The sequence below is a fragment of the Polistes fuscatus genome, unplaced genomic scaffold, assembly GCF_010416935.1.
Source record: "Polistes fuscatus isolate 324 unplaced genomic scaffold, CU_Pfus_HIC Scaffold22, whole genome shotgun sequence".
NCBI lineage: Eukaryota > Metazoa > Arthropoda > Insecta > Hymenoptera > Vespidae > Polistes > Polistes fuscatus.
The window spans coordinates 2,627,311-2,654,217 of record NW_025113099.1 but is presented as its reverse complement, the minus strand read 5'-3'; the positions used below and the strand labels follow the sequence as shown (position 1 = coordinate 2,654,217).

Here is a 26,907-nt window from a genome sequence, read left to right as displayed (position 1 = left end):
AAGATAGAAAGAGAAGAGGAAAAAAGAGGAGGGACGAGCGAGAAACGAAGAGGAACGCTCGTGCGTGGTCCCAGAGTCCCAGAGCCGATCCTGCCAAGTTATTTAAATTCAAATTCGAAATATCGTCGAGGGTTGCTAACATATTGTTTGTTTCGTTTGGGCCGTGGCGATAGTGAGAGAGGGTGAAGGCTATCTCGCGGTCGAAACCCTTCCTCTCCCTCCTCTTTCTTTATAACAGTTCGACAATCGACAAAAGCTCCAATTTTATTGCGAAAAGATTCTACGAATCTTGTTTCTTTTTTTCTTCGAATAAACGTCGCGTTACGTAAACGTACCAATGGTCTCCGTTCGTCCGCGTTGACGAACAAATTGTCCGTTTTAATTGATTCACTAATTTTCCGGAGAACAGCTAACTTGTAGGAATTCCCATATCTCTTTACCTTTCCGTATCACAATTAACTTCACTGGCTACGTTCAATTTGAGAAACGAAACGGATTTCTTCATTTCTCGTCTGCTTTCGCTGTCTTGTCTTCTATTTCCCTCTCTCTCTCTCTCTGTGCATTTGGTTCTCTCTCAAAGGTTCACCGGACCAGTCCAGAACTTATTTGCATACGTGAGCGAGGGCAATACGTAGGAGAGTGTTCTCACCTCGAATGTCGTGTTCGTGCACACGGTATTCCCTATCCCTTAACAATTTGCTACTAACATGCCGAGGAATTCCTCTCGCGAGCGTTCTCTAAGCTCCTCTATGCCTCTCCTACAGGTCCTTTCAAAGTTTCAAACCATCCGATCGAAAGACAAATTTATCTCTCGTGTTATTTATAATATATTATTAAGAAAAATAAAAGAAAGTAGGAGGGGAGGAAAATAAGGGGTTAGCGTTTTTGTAAAATGAAAAGGTTTCGGTCGTACGCGTCTCTGTCTTTCTCTCTTTCTCTGCGCGCGTCGCGAGAGTCGAAGCGGAAATAAATAAGAGTGAAAAAGTTTGGGGATAAAAATTAATAAATAGGGTGAACCCTTTCAGTATCGTCAAGTAAGTATCTCTACCCAGAGGGTATCCCCAATACGACGCGTCGGTGCGAGCAGGTAGGTGAACTATATGTTTGGATGGGTGGCTTTTTAAGCATTCGCGCTGCCACTTGTGCGGGTCAGTCTGCAAAAAGTCTTAATTAATGACCAGCCCTCTCCCCGAGGGTGTCCATGGGACAGTACGGAGGAGGGACGACGAGTCGAGCGAGAAGTAGCGAGAGATGACGGAGTGCCCTCCGAGGAGCGACCCTCGATGCAAACTCCTCGTATGAATATGTCTCCGCTAATTCAAACTTCGTCCCAGAGGTAGATGCTGCCTGTTTACGGGGAATATTAAAAACTTCAACGTCGTCGTCGTCGTCGTCGTCGTCTTTGTCGTCGTCGTCATCCTCCTTCTCCTCCTCCTCCTCCTCCTCCTCATAGTCTGCTACTTCAACGTACCTAACGAAGAAGAAGAAGAAGAAGAAGAAGGAAAAGATTTGTCTTATTTATCTATTTAACATCATTTCAAAATATTTTAGATAAAAATTCCTAATGATAATTGACACGAGTATTAATATTTTGATTCGATTAGGTGTTAGTTTTGTCCGTGTCATATCTCAGCTGATAGTCTTATCGCATGTTTTTTATCTTCAGTGTCGGCGAGATGCGGGATATATTTTATTTAGGCGATAATTGAAAATTCCGCGAGAAACGACCGATGGATTTGTCACCGAGGAAGGTTTTACGCCTTCTCTAAATTTCCCATAGAGTTTTTCCCCCTCCTCACACCATTTTACCAGAGTTACGTCTTTTGGTCGTTTCCTTCTACTTTCTTTGCCTCTCTCTCTCTCTCTCTCTCCTCTTCCTCCTCTTCTTCTTCTTCTTCTTCTCTTGTAGTCGTAACGTCTTGGGGTAAGAGAGATCGTCCGGTAAGATGGCAGTATCACAGCTTTATTGACCGCCCCACGACGACGTTTCCGTAAGTACGCACCGATCTGGAAAATCTACAGGGGCGAATCTAAATCCAGGGCGCTACCGAACAAATATTTCAACCTTACCACACAAGGTAAACTTCAAAAGAAAAAGATAGATACAAGAGGAACAAATATTTGAGTATATCCAAACTATCGTCACCCATGGAATTAGAAAAAAGAAAAGACAAATTGAAAATATCTTTTTCGTTTGTTACAAACGCGGAGTGGGAGGGATAAATGTCGACTAGTTCGGAACGGATGAAGAAGAAAAGATGCTTCTGATCCTTAGGTAAGTATGGACGAGCGTATAAGTGCGTGGGTGGTGAGAAACCTGCGCGGTCAGGGACGAGGAAGAAAGAAGCGTGGATTGAGGAGACCCCATGGAGTCGTGAAATCCATCAGACCGGGCCGCGACGAGCCCTGTTTGCCGGCGTTACTCACGTTGCTGTGGCGAAAACGGTATCGAGTCTCTTGAAAAGGGAAAGAAGAAAGGAAATAGTAGGGAGGGTAAAGGGCAAGACACGAAGCTGAAGGGCCAAGAATAAAATATCATCCACCGGTATGTCCCCTTTGAGAACGCAGTATCCTTTTCTACGCAGGTATCCTTTTTCCCGATACTTTCGTGTCATACTCCTGATCTTGACCATCTTTCCTAACTCGAACGAGATCGTTTTCATTGTTCGTCGAGGTAACGCATTGAAAAATTGATCGTTAGTTTTCCCCAGAATATCCAATCAAATGAAATTACCTTTATCTAATTCGATCAAAATACGTACGAGGAAACTAGAAATACGTATAAATAGATATACGTTGTAAGAAAAGTTATGATACGACTAACGGTTGAATCTTTTTCTCGAGTACGCGTTCGGAGATCGCAACGCCGTCAGGTCGGGTTGCGTGCTTCCTTAAATCTGAGAAATGAAATTATATCGTCGTAAAGGAGGACGTCGGGAGAGCCATCGCGAATATCGTCGACTTTCTCCGAATAAGAACGGCATTAGTCCGTGCATAATGTATGGGATTATGGCGACGAACGGTTGCTCGGTTGGTTGGTCGTAGCTACTCCTCGCGTACTACATGGTTCGCGCGATACCACTACTACTACTACCCACCTACTACGAACGGAGAAAACGAAGAAGGTAGAAGAGGAAGTAGAGGGGAAGTGGTAAGGGAGCTATACGAGAATGTTGGGAGTCGTAAAGCACTAGCTTACTAGAGCTTCTCCGACCGTTATAATAATTTACTTCGCGAAATTCGTTCTCGTATTCACCGGTGTTGGAAGACGGTTCCGTTTCTGACACTAGAAACGAAGAGTCGTCGTCGAGTCCGTTTTCGCGCGTCGAGGAAGAGAACGAAAGGGAGTAGGGCGAGTGCAAAAGGACAGGAATGAGAAAATGATAGAAGGGATAGTGGGTAAGAACGTTGTCGGCAGGGGAGGAAAAGAGGTATAGGAAAAGATGAAAGGATAAGGATAAGGTACTATAAGGCGAACGTCACCGAAGGATAAAAAAATGTGTTATTACTGGCACGGCAAAAATACCGATTTGATTTATCAAGCGGGAAATCCTATCATCTCCATGTTACAAGACTTTTCACTCCGGGTCTTTGATTAAAATGCGAGCTTAATCATCGCTCTCCGGGTGGCACCTGGGGACTCGGCTTGTCGCCTTCTACGCCGCGAAATATTCCTTCCCCCTCCCCACTCCTCTCCTCCGAACGTCTCTTGATTCTTTTCGTTGGGCCTCTGCTCTTTTTTTTCCCCGGCCTTTTCTCTTTCCCGCCGCAACCGTGCTCGTAGAAACTTCTTGTATCATCTCTACGACGTATGGGTAAATATGTGTGTGTGTGTGTGTGTGTGTACATCGGGAGCTTCGACGAAAGCTCGAAAAAACCAACGGAAGGATAATGCATGACGCGATCTTTTGTTGCTTTCTGAAAAAAGCCACAGCCGTCGTACCTTTCCTTGCTCTTTTTCTCATTCCCTTTCTCTCTCTCTCTCTCTCTGGCGTTTACTCTCGCTCTTCTTCTTTTTCCGCCTGTTTTAAGATATTAAAATGTGTCATCAGCTGATGTCTTCGTTACCACCGCCTAGTGATGGATCCTCCACGTCCATCCCGACCACCCCCGCGACGTCTTTTCACCTCGTTCTCCCCCCTCGTTCAACCTTAATTACGAGAATGTTGCTGCTCCGGTAGAAAGAGAGAGAACAAGGAAAAAGAAGAAGGGAAAAAAAGGAATACGAATTTTAATACATCTCGCGAAAAAGATATTTCACAAATGAAATTATCGAAAGTAAAACGTACGGTTTAAGTAAAATGAACGAATATTCTCTCGATATTACAAATTATTCGAATATTTATCTGTCCTAACGTGGTGGGTTAGGTGGTATCACGTTTACCGTGCTTTCGCGAAATCATTTTCGATTCAGCTTACGTTGTGTTAAAAGCGTCGGATGCAGTGATTGCCGTTTCCGCAATGCTCTCCCGGGTTACCCCCTCATTCCGAGCAGGGTATTTGCGGCTAAAGTTTTGACTTGCCTAAACGCGTTCGCTAACTTTCTACAGCAGATTACGCGTGGCGAATCTACCGGGAGGTTAACGACATGAAGAGAGGGAGAGAGGGAGGAGGAAAATGATCGATCCTATGGGTTGGAATGAAATCGTCTTAACTACAAAAAATCTTCGCAAACTACGATCCTGTTCGCGCGTTCGAATATAACAATAAAGGAAAAATCTTGACAAATGTTCGAAAATAAGAAAAGTATGCGAAAGAAATAAGACGATTCGAGCGAGAGACGTATCGTTTTTTCTTTTTTTGTCGAAACTCGCGAGGAGCGAACGATCGACGATCGTTGCTTTTCCAATTTTCGATAAATCATTTGGAGACGAGAGAGGACGACGACGATAGGCGTCAATAGAATCGCAGCGATCGCGGAGGCGTAAGGCATCGACGAGAACGTCGGATGGAAGGTAGTGGAAGAGGTTGCGTTGGAGGGTTGCGAAGGAGGAGATAGCTATAGGAGAGAGAGAGAGAGAGAGAGAGAGGTGGAAGGAGGCGAAGGAGGAAGGGAGAAGTAGCAAAGGGAAGGGGTGGTTCTCGAAGCTTCGTGAGGGGGTGGGAAGGCGAAGTAGTAGAAGAGAAGGGAAGGGGGATGGGGCTGCAATTTCCGCGGCTCGTGATTGGGGCAGCCTCCTCGGGGAGCAAAAACTCCATCTACAAATGAACAGCCGTGACAAGAGCCATAATTTCTCGGGGCTGAGCCGCAGTCACCGTAGTAGCTTCTGCCACCAGCAGCAACCTTCCTTTTCGCTTTTAATACGATCCTCTCTACGGGAGAAAAGCAGCATCGTTCGTTCCATCGTCGAAGCTACCGAATACGAATGCCGGCGAACCGAAAGATGCCTGCCCGAGAAATCAACACTTTTCATCGAACGTTAGCCCGGAAGTTATCGGTTTTGGATCCGATGATCTAGCTATAGTCTCTTAGGATTAGATCTCTTAGGGTCAGAGCTCGCGTCGAGGAACAAGCATAGAAAGTGTCAGGATGCATTACTTTGCAACGTAACTCTGTTTCTTTTTCAATAACGGATAAGTGCTGGCTTGTTTTTCCAAGCGCGTTGTTCTATTTTCATAGAGAGGTCTTGCCATCGAAATAGACGTCTAACGTCGCTATCGTTACGTCGACAATCTTCCAAATAAGTTTCCGCGAGCGTAGATCCTATCGTATTTCCTTTCCTTTCCTTTCTTTCTTCTTATTTTTACATTTTGAAGTATGTCTCTTAAATTCCTTCGAAAGCTTTCCTATTCTCGATTCGCGATACGGTAGAAGATATCGGTTTATTCGCGCGTTTCCACTTTCCTAGAGAATTTCACCGAAGCGTAATCCTACCACGTCCGTGGAAGCCGGCGAGCAGACCCTACGGATCACGTTGGAGGATGATATATGATACCGGCCGCGAAAAAATTAAACGTACATTTGATAAATAGAGTTGGCAGCAGTGACTATGCTCTCTCGCTCGACGAACGATGCGAGGTGGGAGAAAACGGAAGAGAAGAATTGAAAAGGTCGGTTAGAGTTCCACTGGAAGAGCGTGCAAGCGAGAAAGAATATGAGAGAGAGAGCGAGAAAGAATATGAGAGAGAGAGAGAGAGAGAAAATGAGATGAAAAGGGGTGAGGGGGTTTGTACCTACGGTGGTGGCTCGACCTATCGTACCTTTCGGTTTTCCTCCGAAAATACACCGTCTCATGGGAACACCCGTCCTCGATGCTTCCGCGCACGAGATCGTGCTAGTTCGATCGCGCTTTCCGTAAATCATTAAGCTCTCTTTGCGCGTTTCGTTGGGGCGCTTTGCCGAAGACTCAGCTTTCTCGCTTACGAGCTTAAGGTCCTCTCGAATTCGAACGACTCGTAGAGAAACCGTTCGGAAAGTTTCCTCGAGTATACTAGATCTGTGTGCCATTAGACTTTTCATTACAAACTAATGCGATATCAGCGTTGAATGCGCGAACGAGTACACGCGTATTCAAATACTTTTGCAATCATATATATGAACGGTACGAGTAAACGATAAAACAATCGTAAATTCATACTTGAAAAATAATTCTCCCAAAGGTCCTATCCCGATTTCTTGAAGCGTATTCTTTCGCTACCTTGCTAGAATGATTTTCAAAAAGGACACGCGCACTTGGCTATTTGTTGGCATCGAATAGACGTATAACTTCACCGCGACGATAAAACCCTGGACAAGGCATCTTAAATTCGTCGGATTGTACGGTGCGCAAGATGGTCGTTATATCGAGCCTTGTTTCTTCCTCCTTTATGACTTCTTCTTCACTGGTTTAGAACCCGTACGAACAGATGAAAGAAACAATTTCAGTTAGAGGAATTTATCGCTTTCCGCTCGATTTCCGAGTCATTTCGACGATTGTAAAAATTGAACATTGTTTTTCGGTGTCAATTTTTATTCGCGAGGTTTTATAAAGAAAAAGATCGAGAAAAAAGGAGAAGAAAACAAACATCTCTTCTTTTGTATAGGACAAAAGTCGTTAATAATCTTCCTCGAAGAAAAATCGAAGTAAGTTATTTTTCGACTAGGCGCGTATTTTCCCATAGGACGATTCAATTGCTTCGCGCGAAATCAAAGTGACAATCCTCGCGAAGACCATTCCAAGTTTTCGTCTTCTCCTATTTCTCCTTCGAAGAAGAGAGATACGGAAAGAGAGAGAGAGAGAGAGAGAGAGAGGGAAAGAGAAAGGCCAGTTTCCAAAGTCCGGCCCCGAAGGAGCTGACCTCCATTACGAGGGGTTAACCGCTCTGCCTTCTCACTTCCGGTAGACTTTGATTGGTTTCGCGATTCCATTAATCGCACGATACCATCCCTTACCATCATCTTTCGTAGCTTCCCTCTCTGATCGTCTACGGGAAATGTTCAAGCGTATTTTTATAAAAAAAAATCTTTCTATCATACGCGTGTAACGCCCACCTCCCACCGCCCCACTCTCTCTCACTCTCACTCTCTCTCGCGAATGACGTCAAAATTGAAACTCGATGCTAAAAGATAGAACGAGAGATCACCGGGAGAGAAAAGGGAGTTTGAAAAACTCTATGCTCTTTCCTCGTCGATATATCATTGAACTTCTAGCTTTTCTTTCCTTCAAGCTCCGAAAAAACAGCAACCGTATGAATTATTTTATTCGAAAGTTTTCCGAAGGCGTGCCATACGAACGAACTCTTCTTTCCTCGCGAGAAAGAAAAGCGACTCCTCTTCTTGTTTGTCCGTGTCTGTGTCTGTGTCTGTGTGCGTGCGTGGGTTGAACGTCCCGATTCCTCTTGCACGGCAGTGCTTCCTTTCGAAGCTTTTGGCGTAAAAGAGCGAGAGTATGGATCTGAAGCGTGCGAAGTATCATCTTCTCTTCGTGCATTCCGCATCTTCAAAGTATATGCAGATGGATAGATAGAAACTGTGTGACGTCGGTGTTCGCTTTTCCCACCTACTCTCCGGAGACGCCTCCTGCCTTAGTCGCGACCCTAAATAATGCAGGAGTATATTTTTCTATCGTCGAAGTATGGAACACGTAACACTTTTCTGTCTCGCACCTCGAGATGCGATTGTCACCCTGCCGGTTTACATTTCCCTCTCTTTCTTTTTCTCTCTCTCTCTCTCTCTTTCTTGTCAACGTCCTTCTTTATACCTATTTTTTTTCCTTTATCCAAATTGGTACAAATATATTATAATTCATTTACGAGAACGGGGAGAAAGAAAAACCACGCGCAAACTTTGTTTCCTCTCCTTCGCTCGTTCCCATCTTTTTCTTTTGTATTTTTTGTATTTTTCTTTTTTTTTTTTCGTCGAATAAAGTTCCGTACGGCTAAGGTTATAGTAATCTTAAGAGGAACTTTCGGAGAGGACTCGTAAGAAAAAGAACGAGACGAGAGAGAAGAAGCGCGATAAAACGAGGGGGGCAACGTTTGGCTGGGCGATATTAAAACGGTAGGAAGATAAATATCGTCTCGCTTTGGAACGTGAAAAAATCAGTATTAGAGTAAATGTATGCAAATAGCACACAAGAAAGAACAGAAGACAAACCACACAAAACAAACCAACCCAACAAGAAACAAACCACAAAACACAAACAAACGCAAAAAACACCAACAAACGAAACCACAACCAACAACCCCAAAAAGAACCCCCACCCCAACCCACAAACCACAAACCAAAGAACCACAACACACCCCACAAACCACCCAACAACCAAAAAGAAACACCAACACACAACCCAAACAACAACCACACCAAAAAAAGGAAAACCAAACCAACCAGCAAAAACAACAAACACAAAAGGACAACAACAACCCCAACACCAGAACACCCCCAACAGAACCACAGAGCCAAAAAACAAACCACCAAAAAAACACAAAACAAAACCCGAGATCGTTGAGTTAAACGGGCGTGGTTTGTCGTTGAAAACTGTATAACTAACAAGCAATAATAAACGCTTTGCATTGTAATATATCAAAACTGACAAATATACATATATATATATATTAAAGAAAAATAAAAATGTTCTATTTGACAGGAACCATCGTCTTTCTATTAAAATCTCAGCCATTTTCTTCGGCATTCTTAACGAATCTACACGAATTTTCGCGATTCTTGCAAACTTCTTAGAAGAAAAAGAAGGAAAAATAAAATGTCTTACGCTAACTTTCGAGTTAAAATCTGTCGTCGGGCAACGTAGAAATAAAGAAGAAGACGAGAAGTGTGGGTGTGTGTGTGTGTGTCTACGAGAGAGAGAGAGAGAGAATTTTCCATCGTATGGCTGCAGCATCGTAGAAATCGTAGAGCGCAGGTGCTGTGCAGGGGGTTGGAGCAGTACTCTACAATTAAGAGCGTAGTCCCTGCAAATTAAGAGTTAAGGTGCATAGGTGGCCCCGCGTCTAGGGTGGGGAGTCGGGGGTTGGTGGATTTCACGGGGGTTGCCAGCTGCGAAGGCGGCACCGGACACGCCCCTGGTGGCCGTACGCGCAACCACTGTGCGCCTTTCCTTGCGATATTCCACCTACATAGCTCTGAAAACCTAGTACACCCCTGCTCATCTTTCTCTCTCTTTCTCGCGTCTCTCCCCACTCTCGAGGTTGCATCGCCAAGACGATCGGGGGATGCACTCTGTTCAACGAGTAAGAAGAACCTTCCTGCAGTGGCAGACAACTCTACGTTTCTATCTCTAACATTACCATCTGATGTTTCTCGTCGTATCATCTTCTTAAGATTAATCCGTAAAATGAATCTTTCCGAATCTTAAGTAAAATCAAATATTTATCTATCGATATTGAAGATATATGAGAACATATTATATATTTTCTTTTGTTAAATCCAACGAGATCAATAGGGTACGTTAGCAAATACATTTATCTTATTTTTCAATGACAAGATCATTGACTATTACGATCAGAACTACTCATAGGCAACAGTTTGGTCTACTTATTAGCTCCTAGGTACGGAGGTTACACGAATCCAGTTGAAAACGGTCGCACGTGTCGTACGGAACGAGCACGCGTATGGTTCCCCGATGGTTTTAGGGCGAATTCATGGGGGTACGAGCACTGAACGGTAATTACGGGAGTCGGAAAGTCGTCAGCCTCGGTCATAACTTCGCGGATTCCCAAGGGAACGTCGTTGCAATTTGTCCGTGGGCACGGCCACGGAGAAAAGGACTGTTCGCGATTATTTGGGGTGCAGGATGCAGGATGCAAACAAACGCGGAGAGAAAGAGAAATAGAAGGAGCGAAGAAGAGGGCGAAGGGAAAGGGAAAGGGACGTCGAACAAATGACGTGCGTTCGTTCGCGTATCGATCTCTTTCCGTCGATCGTCGTTAAAGTTGGTCGTTCCTCTTCTCGTTACTCGTTTCGTTCGACGATACAAAAAGCGCGTCTCCCAATGCTCGTAACAGACGGGAGGAGATGCGAGGAGCTACGAAGAAATATCGTATCACGTTTAAATAAAAGTAACTACGGATTTAACGAGAATACCCAAACAATTGCGAATTCCTACATATTTATTATCTTCGATAGATCGTTGCGAGTATTATAATCAACGATATAATATTATATATCGGTCTATCTCGTATATTTCCCACTTTATTAGATCGTAACGAGATGTATATTTACCGGGGACACTACGTTAAATCATTCCGAAATTATATGAGTTTCTAACGCGCAGTTTATTACGCGCAATTAAATATTGACAAGAATTTATAGTAATGTCGTATTAACGCGAACGTTATTAACCGCGATCGCATTATTCTTCGTTTGATATCGCGTTAACGATCGCTACGCTAATCGTAATTTTGCATTAGTTTTATTTCATTTCCAATCCGAACCAGATTTTTTACCTCCCCGAGAGTCGCGTTCGTAATGTCTGATCAAAACTGAATCGTTGCAGAAATATTTCTATCGTATTTTTTCGGTAATAACAAACGAAAAAACTAACGAACGACGATCCACCCTTCCCCCTTTCACCCGTTCATGAAAAATCATACTCGTGCTTCTCGTCGAAGATATCCGCTCGTGGTCCATCAATTATTCAAGCGCAATCTCATTCGGTATGATAATCCGTGAGAGAAGAAAAATATTCATCCTGGCGGTTTTATCGTCGGTTTTCACGGAATTTCAGAGTTTCACGGATACCTTTCTTCATTTCTCTCTTTCTCTCTCTCTCTCTCTCCCATGGTAACTTTCACCTTCGAGAATCGAATCTCGATGGACCGAGTCGTTGGATAACGTGGATCTTTTTATGCGCGAGAGTTTTAACGTGTACTCGTCCTTCGAAAGAAAGAAGGGCCACGAGAAAGAGATATACCCAGAGAAAAGAAAAACAAGAAAGAAGAAGAGAGAGAGAGAGACCGATACAAAAAGTCATGTCTCCCTTTTTTTCCTTTTTATTTCCTTCTTGTTGTCTTTTTTTCTTTTTTTTTTTTTCTTGTTCTTTTTAGAGCAGCAAAGTTCGGCGCTGCCCTCGAGATAAGGGAAGCCATGGGATTACCGAAGGCGAAGGGAGAGATGATACTTTGGTAAGTCGGACACGGATAAATGATGGATCGTCGGCGTCGCACCGTAGAATGTAAAACCCGCGTAAATCTCAACCTCCCGCGACCTACCGACTTTGCACTTCGCACTACTTCCCGTCTACTTTAGCGACTTGTTTTATTTTTACGACCGTCATGGATATCGTATCACGCTACCAGCTACTTTCTCTCTAATCCTTAACGATCTTTTCTAGAATAACCTAAGCCTCGTTTAGAGATATCTATCCTTCGTATGTTTGCATTCCAAGGTAAACGAGAAAAATAGAACGACAACAACAGCAGCAGCAGAAGCAATGGAAAAATGATAAAAAGTAAACTACTAAGTTTTGTAAATTTGTTCGTTTTCCAACTCCATCCGAGACTCCGTCGTCTCTTGTCGCCATTTTAGAACAATCCAGGTGTTGGAAAGACCTTCCTTCGGGAAGCGATCGCAATGATCTCCCGTCTCTAGAGAATTTCCACGAGCAGAGAGAAAGAGAGTGGGTCGAGTGGGGAGGGTGGAACAGTTTGTTACCTGCACGGTAGTGCATCCTTTTCTCGTCTATTTCTTTCTTACCGTTGGACATTGCCTACGAGAGTCAAATATTTGGACGGTTTCGAGTCGAGTCATCTCACGGCGAGCAACAACACGTGAAAAATCGAACGAACGATGCTTTCACGCGTTTTCATTCTTCTCCACCTCCTCGTTCTTCCCCTTCTATCTTTTTTCCTCATCCTCTACAGCAGCGAGTTTTCCTACGACTGCGACTACGACGACTACGACGACGACGACGACGTTAGTGCGAAAAGGAACGGAAGAAGAGAGAAGAAGGAAAGAGAAGTATTGTGCGAATTCAGAGCTCCCTCATGGGACGTGCACTCCTCCGCCTTGCCAACAGCTGATTAATCGTCCTGCTTCCTCCCCAGAGGAAGACCGCGGAGACGCATCGAGTCGGCTTCTTTGTCGTTGCGAATGGCGTTTCGTGCTGACTATTTTTCGTTTACCGTTATAAGGAGCAGACCGCAACGTCTCGTCGAACATGGCGTTTCCCATAACACGCCTCTCGCCCTCTAACTTATATATTTCTCTCTCTCTCTTTCTTTTTCTCTTCTTCTTTAGGACTAAAAAGGAGACCCAAAAAGGGTACGCCCCGTCTTCCATGAAGATGCCAAAGAACGACCCCTAGTTGTGTTTGCGCCTCTTTTCAATCTTTGACTAATGATCTTAGTCCTTTACCCATCGATCCTGACACGTGAAGTCTTAAAGGAACTTTTATTCATTTTTATTTGACGAACCGTTTTACGCGTTTCTCTCGATAGACTAAAACTATATTTCGATTAAATTCCAAAAGTATATTCGTCCAGGTTTCTTCAAACCCTTTCCCCCTGCCCCTTCCATTACTATTCTCCCCAACTATCGCGTACTCGATTCGAACCTGCACTGCGGCACGCTCGGTGCAGAGCTTAATTTGTTTATCCGCGCGACAGAGACGGTGGTAGGAGAAAAGGCCATACGAATAAGGGGGTGAGTTGCAGGGTGATCCAATGTTTTATTTAAATACGTCGCTGCGACCCGACTCGCGGCCCCCATGGGTGTCCTGGACGGTAGCTGCCTACATTTAATACGGGAAGCGACAGACTCATTTTTATTTCTCAGTCCCATGGAAACCGACGTTGGAAAAGCCCTTCTTCCTTCCTCCCCACCCCCCTCCTCTCCGTTACCTATCCCTTCCAACGTTCTCGCACTATGACGATTTACGAGTTTCGTATAAATTTAGATCACCGGTTATAGGCGTTTCTGAACGTCAGCCAATCGGATTATACTTCGCTCCATATTACTACTACCACTACTACCATTACTATTACTTCTATATTACTACTCCTGTTTCTCCTTTTCGGCATAGTGAAAAAACTTGAGGTCAGCTTGTAATACTTGCGAGTAGCACATACATTTTTTGTATAATTCAAAGCTCGCCAGTTACATTTGTTCTCTCTCTCTCTTTCCGCTTAAGGGAGTTAAACAGTCGCGTTAGCGTTAAATCACGAGTGGTTAGCTCAACGAGGAATAATTAGACAGAGAAGGAGTATGAGGAAGAGAGAGAGAAAGAACGATATAGCAACTAGCTAGCAGCGTAGCTTTTGTACGACGCGTGATCACGTTAGGCTCGTTATTATCGGGCACTTCCTTTACGCCGAGCACAATGAGAGATTTTGAAAAGACTGCATGAATTCTGGATCCAAGCTGGGAGCTCGCGTCTGCCCCGCACGCCGTAATTCGAGTTAATTCCGCTGCAGGGAACAGGAGACTCGATTAAAAATCTCCGCTCATTGTCTTATGTTTGCCCTGGGTGCATATTCCGGCCCGAGCCAATTTTCTCTGCCAACTGACTCTCCTTTAAAATTCATAAAAATACGAATTTATATTTTCCTTTTTTCCTTTTCTCATTCTTCATCTTCTTTTTCTTATTCCCCTCTCTCTCTCTGCTATTCTTATTATTCTTAAATATCGAAAACAAATTGGCGAGAATAATTTTCGTCGAATCTAACGAATGAGATAGTTGCGATCGGTAATAAATAAATTCAAAGTTTACCGTAGAGGATAAGGAAGAAAAAGGATTGGAAAGAAGAACGAGAGGTGATCTTTGAATAAGGAACTCGTGAATTCGGACGATTCTTGGAAATACGTAAGGGATCCATTAAATTTTAATGATCCTGGACGAACGTGCGGAAGCATTAGATCGACGAGAGAAGGTAGGCAAATACGGTGGGAACTGTTTGTTCTGGTTTGAATCGGAGTCATATGTGTGGATCTCGAGGACCAAGAACGAAGTCCTTCCACTTTGTGACCTCCTCTCTCGGTTTCCTTCTCGAGCTTCCACTATTCCTCTTTCGTAAGCGCCGAACGCCGGTCCCTCAAGTTAAATAGTATAATGGCCAATTTTAAATGTCCTCGAGTATCTAAGATCCCTGTTTGCTCGTGTGTTCGAGGTGTGTTTGAACGGCAGCTCGTTTCGTAGAACTGAGAGTGGAAGAAAATGGTTGACAAACCCCATGGGCTTCTCTCTCGATCGTCCAACGTCTTGCATTTGCAGATATCTCGAAAGAGTCTTCCTTCACGTACGAGTGTGGCAAAAGAATGAAGGTTGCTTCGCGGGCATTATTGCATTGTCCAGTTTGATAGAATCCCAAAATCCTTCAGGTCCTGCGACGGAACGACGCGAGGTGCCTAGCAATGTGCCCTGCGGCCATTTTCCCTAGGGCACGCGGTAAGCCATCAAACTTTTAGCCGGACATTCCCTACCGTGGCCTCCATCTCGCGCCTCTTCTGCTTTCTTTTTCCTTGGAACGTGCCAGAGGAGTTCTGGCCGCTTCTCGAACTCGGCATGCTGCTGGTACTGTTACCGCTAGTGTTTTGTTGGACGAACCAACGTATACCCACCCAACCCTCTCTCCCCTTCCACCAACCTTCTCTCTTCTTCTTCTTCTCCAGGAAGACTGGCGGTGCTGTGATGAATATGTGCAAGGGGCGCTTATTGTTTCACTCACCAAATCATCCGTCGATGTCGCGCGGGAGTATGCCGCAAGTTTTATTCTTCTCCTAAGAGACCGGCACTTCGACCATCTTCCTCTCGCCCTCCAACCTTTCCTTCTTAGCCCAACGTCCGCCATTTCTCCGTCCTACCGTACCGTACCTAACATTTTCTCTTTCTTCTAACCAAAATAGAAACAAGAAAAACTGTGAATCCTCTTAAATCGTATCTCCGAGGATACATCAACCCCAGCCAACAAACGCGTACCAATAACATACATTTATTGGTATCACCGAAAAGGTTTACGCGAATTTTTCTTCGTTTGACAAATATCACATTCCTCTCGAGTTTCCAAGCGATTCGTTTCCAGACAAAAAAATGTATTTTCTTGTTGTTTTCAGCCCTGATGCGGGCTGGGGGAGGATTTTTTTCTACTGGCTTGCTTGTATAATATCCACACGGATTTATCCGTCGGCGAAATTCTGCCGATCAGGGATTCCACTATCTCGCGCTTCTTATTCCGCGCTATGTTTCGAGAAAGAAACAAGGGAACGGCCCGTATATGTTCGACTTTTTTACGAGGTAAGCTAAATGGAGGTCGGGAAGGGATGCTGAACTCGTTTCTCTAGCTCGCTCCGCCGCCGCCGCCACCCTCGTTCCAATTCGGTAACAATAATTTTGCAAATAGCACACGGAAGAAGCCGCTGCTAAATAATGAAGTATCCTGTCGTCCGTGAAGATTCAATTTGCGGCACCGGCTCGTAAGCAGGAACGTACGTACGTACGTACGTAGGTGTATTCCCTTGAAAAAGAAGCTGCGAGCGCCACTTTTTCTTTTCTTCCTTCTATTTCTTTTCCTCTCCCTCTTCCCTTTTTTATTCCCTTTTACTCCCCTACCGTTTCTTCTCTTTCTCTCTCTCTCTTTACCTCTCGGCAAATAATCTCGCGTTAGAGATGGAAAGAGAAAATGGTATTGTGTATATACCTGCGAACAAAAATCTTTCTTTCTTTTTCAAAGTTTTTCCCTATTTTCTTTTCTTTTTTTCTTTCGCAAACGATATTACAATAGGACGACGACGACGACGACGACGACTAGGAATTCGTGATTTTCAAGTAGATCAAAAAGGTTGAAAGTGGACGGCGTGTTTTATACGGTCATCCCGAACGAACCTGTCCGACGGTTGCCGTAAGATATTCAAACGCAATATTCAAATGCTGACCAGAATCCACAAATTCGATTTTCGTTGTATATAAATCAGAGAGAACGAGAGTATGAGAGAGAGAGATTGAGATAGAGAAAAAACACGTAGGTTTTTCTTTCGGTTCGGTACGTTGTCGAAAATAGAAAGATTCGATATGAAGCTTTCTCGAGGAACATACAAAATGCAAGGCCTATAAGTGAAAGCAATGTAAATAGCGCGGCACCTCGAGCGGCAATCTCGCGACGAAAATTGGCAATACTCTTGCCGCCAGGAGTTCGACTCTCGTGGGAAGTTACGTCACAAGGATTTAGTTTTCTCTTAGAGATAGCGGTGAAGGGTAACGCGCGTATCTCTTCCCGAGTATAAATGTTTAACCGTTTTTCTAACGGTGAAATATACCGTTCGCTAAAATAACGAATTGTTCGTTAAAATCCTAAATATCGATGAAACAATGCTAGGTAGGACGATCTTACGTCGGTCGGATCTTTTCGATAGAACAATTACGAGAATGATTATGAAATTTTGGAACATCGAACAACAGCGAGAAGTTGCGGATTGCCGCATGTTGGGAATGGCAGGGCTCGTCCGAAACGTGTTTACTCCCGGCAAAACTAATTGCGCGTGCACGATTTTATTAAATTTGTCCACAACGTTACCTCGTTTGCATTCGTTAATGAGTTTTCGGTCTGGCGGTCCGGGCCAGGAACGTAACGAGGTTGGGGACGCACCGGTGCTAGCGGGGAGGTGGAATTCGAGTCAGGTGGATGGAAAGTGGGGTGGGTTTCGAACGACAGAGCTGATGGTTATGCTACCGATGCCGTTGCTACTATCACTGTTGTCAGTGGTAGTGGTTAGGTAGGAGGACGGACACACTCGCGAACGTAGAATATATAACATCGGTTTTCACCTACCGAATTTGCATACATTTTTACGGCCCGTTAATTTCCATGCACCTATCCTCTACGCGAATTCTTCTTTTATTTATTTATTTATTCATTCATTCGTTCATTCTTCTTTTTGCCCATTCCTCCGTTGGCTTTGGTTATTCTCCTTTCTTTTATTGCGACATATCGAGATCTCGTGCATTCTACGGGACGCGAAATAAGTACACCGGGTGGATGTGATAGACCATCGTAGATCACTCTGCGGTCCGGCATCTCAAGGGTCGCATTATCCCCTCCTTCTTCTATCTTCCTCTTTCTCGTGCTATTCCGAAAAGGCACCGGCAACAACCCTTTTTGTCGGACCTTCTTCTACAAATTACCCTCCGCCTTTTCTTTTACCCCAAACGCTATAGAGTTTAATCGAGCTTCGTTGGAAAAAAGATGGGTGGCTAAGGTATGCGATCGAACAAGAAACACGCTTACTTTTCTCAACTTGGCCAACGTTAGGTAATCGTTGTGATATACTCGAGTCGAGTTGAATTACGAGAGAAATTTCTTAAATCAAGCTACCTACCTACCTACCGGTAGTAGCATCCTACCGGTGCCTTCCTTTATCGCGTAACCGTCGCGAAACTTTTCCAAGATCCTTCTCCTTTGAGTGGCGAGACGAAAAACTCGCTTGAAACACGGTTGTTCCCTATAATGTCGAGTCTTCGGTCGACGATACGGAATCCCAAGAGAACGAAAACCACTTGGAATATTTACGATAAATACGTATGCGTGCTTGCTCGTCTACCAACCGGATAACAAGGGGGTGCGGAGACTGATAAAGGACATTATTCAAATTTGTCTCATGTATAATCGGCTAGAATAAAGTGGAAGGTAAGGTGAGAGCGACGAAAAGATGAGCTTCGATATAGTTATAACCGTTTACTTTCAAAAAGAGAAAAAACCCTTAGATTTCGCCCTTTAACATCTTTCATCAAGATGTAGGTAACGTCAGAAGGAACGGAAAATCTAATACCCGCGAATATGAAAATGTGTTTACCCCGAAACCCTAAAGATTTGCTAAATATAGTTCGATGGAAAAATATCACGTAGAGAAAAAGGAACAAAAACCTATGGGAAAAAGATGCTCTTGTAAAAGTATTGCCATAGGAAATGGTAAAATGAGAACGAGAGTGAGAGAGAGAGTGAGAGAGATTTTTTGAGATAGGACGACGTAGGCGCAGAGATGACTCGAAGTCTAAGCAATATCACGGGGAGGTGGTTATCTTAATGGAGTCGTCGGTCGTCCAGTGCGATGCCCGTAAACCGAAGATCACGCACCAATGATTTTAATGAGATTCACAAACCGGAAAGGCTGTCTGAAGTGATGATACGGTGGCTACCGGGCACCACGGACCTTCTACGTTAGAATTCTCACTTTGGTTTCCTCCTGCCGCGTGATGAAACGGGAATTAATCTTACGTATAGCTAATATTTATAGACGCGTGCATACATATTTACGATACATAGGTATTATATACATTTATCTATAAATATTAAACAAAAGATTAGTTTAAATAAAGGAAATATTTCACTTGGCTCGCGAAATAACGAAACGTGTTCTTTGTATAAAAAGGAAACGAAGAAAGATTTCTGTAGTTAGAAAGGTATCTCGTAAACGAATTTCAGTCTGCTGCGTACCTTGGCTGTAGAACACGAGGGTAGTTGAGAAGGGATGGGAATGAAAGAGGAAGAGAAAGAGGAGGAGAAAGAGAAGGAGGAGAAACCGGTGGGATTGCGTTCGTGTCGGTTCTGAGTTTCGGACTTGGGAATTTCGGACGGTGGCTCGTTCGCGGGATACAAAGCGGTCTGCCGGACTTAACGTGATTAGCAGAGATACCCCGACAGCAGCTTCCTATTATCCGCGGTCCAGACGCCGCCGCACAACCAAATCCCCTTTCTCCTTTTTCGAATCCGTCAACCCCTTCGCCATTCTCTCGAGCTCCGCCATCGTCCTTGTCTATTCAATTCTTCGATCGTCCAATTGTCGACAGGCCACCTGAACTTTCTATCCCGATCGTCCAGTTTTCAAATCAAAAGTTAAAGATCATTTAAAAGCACCTTTACTCGTGATATTAATCGTACCGGGGTAAAAGCGGTCGACGGATTAAAAACACTTTGGGTCTTCTAAGCTGTTAGCGTGCACAGTCGGATGATCGAGATCAGTCGGCGGCACGCGAGTTTCAAATCAGAGAAGATACGAGAGAAAACGAACGTCGAAAACGGCCTGACGAAGAGACAGAGAGACAGAAAGAGAGAGAGAGAGAGAGAAAGATAGAGAAAGTAAGAGAGAGCAAGAGAGAGAGAGAGAGAGGGTGAACGCGGTAGGCAGGGTGAGAGTCCCTGTGAGTATGAAACTCAATTTGATTCCTGCTTCCCCGAGCTTCTCTCGTCGGAAACGGAGGTGCACGAGGCGGTGGGGAGCTTGCAGGGAGAAGAGGGTAGAGATGGAGGAAGAGAGGAGGAGGTTTGAGGGGTGTCGGTGGGGCAGCGCCACCCCAGAAAAGGGGGGTACTCCCAGGGGCGCGCGACTGACCCGACATCCTGCAGGATCCAGCCACTCATATTGCCAATTACCAACTCTACGACCCTCTCGCTCTTCGCTTGCTTCGGACTTCGGATGATTCCAGCCACTTCCAGGCTGTTCCACTTCCATTCGACGTTCCGTCCTTTCCCTTCTCCTCCTTCTCGCGAAACCAACCAAACGACAATCCTGCTACTATCTACCAAGCTGCTAACCGACTTAACAAAACTCCTAGTAACCACAGACTTCCTCCTGTCAGTTAATTAACTCCACTTCATTTCTTTCCTTAACTTTCCCAAACTTGTGGCATTATACCGTTCAACAAAGCATGCAAAATTCCTACGCGACGGAAAATAATATGACCTACATAAGATTATCTACTAATACGGTAATATCCCGCGACCGACACTTGCGTGCAACCACGCCCTTCGACGCAAAAACTGAATACTACGGCGAGCCAGCAGTTTGTTTTTTTTTTGTGCAAGCTGAAAATCACTTAGGTTTATTGAAACAGAAAATGCGCCGATGTATCGAGATAATCGTGAAATCTATTTGATACACGTTCCTTTCAATATATTCCCGGTTTATGCGTTATAAAGGAAAGATATCATGAATATACTTTGGAATGGAGGAAGGTGAGAATGGTGAGGTGAATGAGGAGAAGGAAAGTAAGAAGAGACTTTAACAAATATTGAAGTCTTCAAAAGTGTGTAGGGCGAGAGAATATGTGTGTGAGAGAGAGAAAGAGATAAACGTCACCCTCCTCAAACTTCTTTTCCTCCTGGCAGGAGGAAGGAAAGAAAGTTCGGAATTTAAACTTGTCTAAATGTTTATACTTTCCGCCCGATATTTTCACGAGACACCCTCTTTCTCGCCATCTTCTCTACGCGCGTGTCCTTCGAACACGATGCCAACTTTAGATATTTTTAGATATACAACGACTTCTTCCCTCGGACTTTCCGTTCCATTTTAGTTTCTCCCTCCCCTTTCCCCCAACTCTCTCATCGCTATTCCTTATTTTCTATACTACGGCATGCAGAAGCTATGCTTTGATGTTGTAACTGCGTGTTCGACTACTTGAGCTTCGATTCACGAAGAAAACGGCAAAGAGTATTATGCATGTATGCCGTGATTCAACGTCACGAGGAAGGGAACATTTTTCTTCTCACTCGAGTTTCCCTTTTCCATTTTTTCTTTTTTTTGTTGTTGTTGTTGTTGAAATGATCGCGCGACGGCTTTCAGTCTACTCGACTTCTTCCTATCAATATTTTCTTCGATTTTAATCTAAGCAATGTTAAAAAATAGTAAGGGGATGAAAATGTGTGAGATATCTCTCGATAGGGTTGATTAGTAAACCCCATTTGGGGTGAGCGTTAAAACAAGAATAAGGAAAACAACGGAACGGGTTAGTAATGCGTAGAGGTGACGTTAGTCGGGTGGTGGTGGTGGTGGTGGTGGCCTCGCACCGGAGTAAGATGTAATTTTCAATACCTCTGCCCGTAGTCTCTGGAGGCGCAAGGGGAGCCACAATTCTGGGGGTTTACCGTGTGCTGTCGACGTAAACTCTCCTCAGTCGCACCCCCGTCGGCCGAAGTCAGCCACGAAGAGCACCACTTATTCGAGCCCCCAGTGACTGTCAATACCGACTTCCGTCGCATCTCCGTCGGTGTTTCCAATGGTCGAGAGATGGTTTTACTTCTTTCCAAAGAAACTTCAATCTATCCGAAGATCCGAACAATTTTTCCAACCAACGTATGTGAACTTTTAGACGCGTTTATTTGTTTTATTAAACGAGAAAACAAATATATATATATATATATATATTTCTGTCATTTGATCTTGACGGGAAAATTAGATCGAAGAGATAAAACGTCGTCGATGATTAATATGCAGAGTGGAGAGCGTCGTACGGATTCTTGACTAATCGTGTAACAAGATGAAAAAAGTTCCAACTAATTAACCGGTATCAGAGCGATCGTACGAGTTTTTTTTTTTCAATTAACCTTAAATGTTATTCCTCGAAGATGGAAAAGGTGGAAAGATGGTAAAAGGAAAGAAGCACACCTAAGTTAACTCGAAACGATCTTACTTTATAATACCTAAGCTTGAATATTCGTAAGGAGAAGGTGAGAACCACATGTGGGAACCTTGATCGAAACCCAAGGGAAAGCTGAGAGTCACACTGATCTTGCTCTTTGTCGCGGGACCTATTGGAGTGCATCCTCCGGCTCTCTACACGCTATCCTTTCCCTTCTCACTTGCTCACCGTACCGAGCCACGCTCTTCCTAGGATCCTCTGGTGCCTTCCTTCCTTCCGGTGGAGTCGCGAGCTACATACCGTGGCTTTCTAAACCTCTCGAGAGGATACGTTGACTTCGATATTCCGTATCGAGTTACGCTCGTTTCCTCTACCAAACAGTTTGCAAGCGAGCGATACTGAGTATGTGCACGAGCCGGAGAGCGGATCATGAAATTATTACGAAAATGTTCTTTTTCCTTCTCTCTCTCCCTCTCTCTCTCTCTCTTTTCATTCAAAGTGTCTCTGAATATTAAACACCGAGATACTAGTTCGGCTAGTTTATTCAACGAACACGCCTCCGTGTTAAGTTACGTTTCGAAACGTTATTAATGTTACTTCTTCGTGACTTTAAACGACAATTTCATTTACAAGAAACAAGGCCATATCTCGGTGCGTGACGGTTATCCTGTATCCTTTATTTTTCTAGTTTAATTACAGAATAGTTCATTATTAACTAGACCGAACGATAATTAAGTTAATGAATGAATATATATATACGTATCATCAAAAAACTATACTTTAGTTAGCATACAAAGAACGTAACTAACTTTATTTGTCTAGAGATTTGTGATAAAAAGAATTCGGTAGAAAAGAGAAAAGAAGAAGAATAAAACGAGACTTTACTATCTAAAGATCTTTACATCGAAGATCGAGGCGATAATCGAGGAGAGCAGCTCGGATGAGAAATAAACGAGCCGCGAATCAAGGAAACTCCCAAAACGGCGCGAATTAGTATTCGTTTGATTTTCCCGTGGGAGATGAAAGTCGTCCTCTTCGTCGACTCGTTCTAGTCGTTCGTCTCAGGTACGGTACGGTACGGTACGGTACGGTACGGTACGGAGCGCAAAAACGTCTTCGGCTAGAAATGCGATCGTCATCTAATTGGAACTCGATATCGAGTAACGAGGGTTACAAACTTTTCCCGGTTTTCTGTCTGCCTCAGCTCCCCCCTCACTAACCCCCCCACCCATCCTCGGAGACTCATCCCTGGAGTCTTCTCTCGGTCACCTCTTCTCGTTTCTCCTTACGGGGGTCGCGTCCCCTTTTTCTCGACGAAGAAAATGTTGCTTGCGAGAGAAAAAGAGAAAAAGATAAAGAGCGAGAGAGTGAGAAGAGAGTGAGAAGGGTGGGAGGGAGGGAGGGAACGGATGAAAAATTGTTATCTTATTTATGTGCGCGAGATTAGACCGGTTGTGTAGGACGTTCCGCGGCACTAACAGGCGTCGGAATGATGAATGCTTTCTCGACGAAGCCTCCAAGAAACATACTTCTTTGAACGCGTATTACATGCATATACATTTATACACACGCATACAAATCTATTTCTCCTCCCGCGTGTACGTATTTATAATACAGGGATCCCTCCCCCCCCATTCGCCACCAAGTTTCTGCTATATCGTACAAATGAATTAATTAAGCGAGTGCATCGAGCGAATCGAACCGACGCTAAAACGTACGACCGGATTATAGAACAGGGTGAGTATAATGAAATCGCGAGTACGAGATGGGTGACACGATGGACCGATAAGACACGACTATCTCTATTACACATTTTCCCTGACCCATACTCGATGGTACTATTAACGTTTATAAACTTTCTCATCGGGTTTCTGACACCTGTAGACTGGGGCACGAGTAAACTACCCAACGTCACGCAAACTTTTTCGTTTTTAAGGGTTCCTTATTAATGTTTCTTCGAAAGGGGTGTAGTCTGGAATGGAAAGGAAATGAATCCATTATACGAGCTGTCAACGATCCGATGATAATCGGGCATCGAGCGTGTACGGACTTTGGATTAATCGTCAAAGAGAAGAACGGGAGAGGGAGAGGGAAAGAGAGAGAGAGAGAGAGGAGTTGTTGTTTCGGTTCTCGCGGCGAAGCCGAGGATACGGGAAATTACTCGTGAGCCATTACGAGCCGTGCTTCGTTTGCAGAGCTCCTCAACGATGCAGACAGCAGTGCATTCGACTGCAACCGGCCAGGAGTCCCCTGGAGGGATGCAACACCAACGAACGGCAAGAACGTTAGAGGAGAAATGGCAGCTTAGGTACGTACCGGCCGTTCCTGCTTTGGAAATCTCTGCGCGGAGATGCGATACGTCTAGAGGGTAGGTTGCAGACGTCACGTGAGGAAGAAACGAGAGAGAGAGAAGAGAAGAGAAGAGAAGAGAAGAGAAGAGAAGGAGGGTAAGGTCGCTGCTTCAGCCTCCGAGTATCCCACGAGGGCTCCGGTGTAATTAAGCGAGTGCACCCTCACATGTCTACGTACGTTCGCATCGCGTCTATCCATCTAACCGTGGCAGGGTTGTTCTCTTCGTCGAGTCTCTCTCTCTCTCTCTCTCTCGCATATGTACGAGTAACACGTAAGGGAAAGCAACTGAGAAAAAGAGGGGGAAAGAGAAAGACGGATAAGGTCGCAAAAAGCTTTGAAACCTCGAACGAGGTCGAACCACGTACGTACTTATATACGTAGTTTACCTACACATTTACTCGACTCGGCTGTTACTCTCTTACTCGTTTAACGGCACGCGCAGAAAAATCTCTGCTTCGCGATGTCCGCCGGGATCCGACGCCGCACGTTACGTTTTTCCGCGTCATTCGCGAACCTCTCGCCTTCTTCTTCTTCTTCTTCTTCTTCTTTTACTTATCATTATTATTATTTCCCTCTACGTTTTTCTTCCCTTTCTTTTTACTCCTTTCGTATCCGACGTTTTCTTCTCGCCGTCTTAACGATGAAAGAGAATGATCTGTAAACGGAATTCTTACGAAAATATCTGTATCGAACTCGTTTATAAAAACTTCACGAACTAAGAAGATAATCCGGATAAACCTTATAGTGAAGTGTTTGATATAGAAAGAAAATAGTAAAACAACTCGGAGTGGTGAATATTTGAGAGAGAGAGAGAAGTTCGATTGTAAGAATGACAATTGTTGGTAAAGATGAGCTTGAAAAAGGAAAGAAATACGCCGATTCAACGGTATCTTCTCCCGGAGGAACATCTTTCGGGCTCCTTTCGGTCGATTTCTGCGATCGTGGCTATTCCGAAGGTGCCGGACGGATATCGTGGAGGACCGCAAGCACGTTAGTGCGCACGGTATATGGTAATGGAGGGCCAATCATGCGGTAACTAGCCACCCTGGGGAAACGGTCAGGGCTGCCAAGCGGCGGTCAGTTCCCGTCAATGTGTCACTTACGTATCCGGAATACCGAGTTCCCTCTCTCTCTCCCTCTCTCTTTCATTCACTCCATCTCTGTCCTTCTCTAGCTCGTCCTATTCTGACAGAACGTTGCACCCCGAACGAGATGTTTCCCCTCGATCGCTCGAATCCGTCAGTTTCCTGTCCAGAACGTTCTGTCCGCGGCTCACGAAACCCAAATCGAAAAATCTTTATCGATCCATATAAATGAAATTGTTATCGAACTTATTTCCAATCGATATTATTCCTAACTCGAACTACGACGATGAGAGTCCGATTGGAAGTTGATATAGCAAGGAGAAGAATTTTTATAAGAAAAGTTTCATTTGGAGTAGTATAGTTTCTACGATGAATCGTTCGATCGGGCAGGAAACTGCGTTACAAGTTCGCATTAAGTTCGGGGAGAAGAATATAGAAGAAAAAGTCGAAGAAAAGGGAAAAGAGAAAAAGAAAGAGAAAGAGAATTAACCGATCGCGAGGGCTCGAGGATGAACGAAAAGCGTGCCGGGCAATTCTTGATACGGGAAGGTCGAAAGAGCGAGACTTGACGAAGGTTCGCACGGAACGAACCTACAGCCAATACCACCACCACCAGCGCGAGCAGCAAAACCAACAAGACCACCGGTAACTGTAGCACCATCATCGACAACACACTACCACTGGAATATCACTATCGGGAACGTCGCACCAACACACATTCATAGTCTATCACCGAGTGATACCACCTTCGCCATCCACCGAACGAACGAACGAACGAAGGGCTGCATGGATGATAGCCATGAGTGCGAGTGCGAGAGAGAAAGAAAGAGATAGGAGATACGGCGATAGAACGAGAGCAAAGGCAGGACGATAAATAACTACAGGATGAAAAAGGGGGCGCGGTGCCCTCCCGGGGCCCCTAAAGCTAGACTACAAACCCCTCGCCACCCCTTCGACTGGCATCCAGCACCGTATAAACCGCACACGCGGGCCCGACCCCGACAATTATACCCTCGCACGCGAAATGTTTTATTACCCACGATGTAGGAACTGGCTGTCGATGTATCAGTGCGCGTACGTGTCTGTGTATACATCTTTATACGTTACCCCATACGAGTATACGTGTAAGCGACTGCGCGTGTCCTGAACTTGGACGCGTCCGTCAACGAGAATATTTCCTCGGTATCCTGGCCCAGTTGTCTTCCACGTTATTTTCTAATAATTCTTCCCCATTTATCTTCTTCCCCGAGATCAATTATAAATCAGATATTCATTTGTCGCGTCCTACCCCATACAAACGGCGTACCTATCTACCTACGAGACGAGGGCTAATAACCGTTTGAACGGTTATGGCGGAGGAATCCTTAACGGTGGTCTGCACGGCCTTGAAGGATGTTCCAGATTGACAGTACACCGGGGGATTTTGTATTACCGTAACGCGTAAGGTAGAAACGAGGACGCCGCTCTTTCGTGCTAATTTTGTAATCCACTCTCGTGCTACCTGCTAACTGCTCACTAAATCGAGGATCCAATCTTCTCCTAAGTTCTCGCTGTCCATCCCGGCGACGCGTTTCACGGGAAACTTCGTCATTCGAACATCCAACTATCTCTGCGTACTTAACCTGAACATTTTCGTCGAATTATGTAATCGTTGAATCGTTTTAAACAATAAATCTGTCACATTTCAATTC

General features: G+C 44.5%; 1 long non-coding RNA gene across 1 annotated transcript; it reads right to left on the bottom strand.

The window, feature by feature from the left end:
* Positions 1-1,903: 1,903 nt before the first annotated feature.
* Positions 1,904-26,479, bottom strand: LOC122518009. The gene is made up of 2 exons (XR_006303957.1): positions 26,155-26,479; positions 1,904-2,016 (listed from the first exon to the last, which is right to left on the bottom strand). It is a non-coding gene; the product is annotated as an uncharacterized LOC122518009 (long non-coding RNA).
* Between the last annotated feature and the right edge of the window lie 428 nt (positions 26,480-26,907).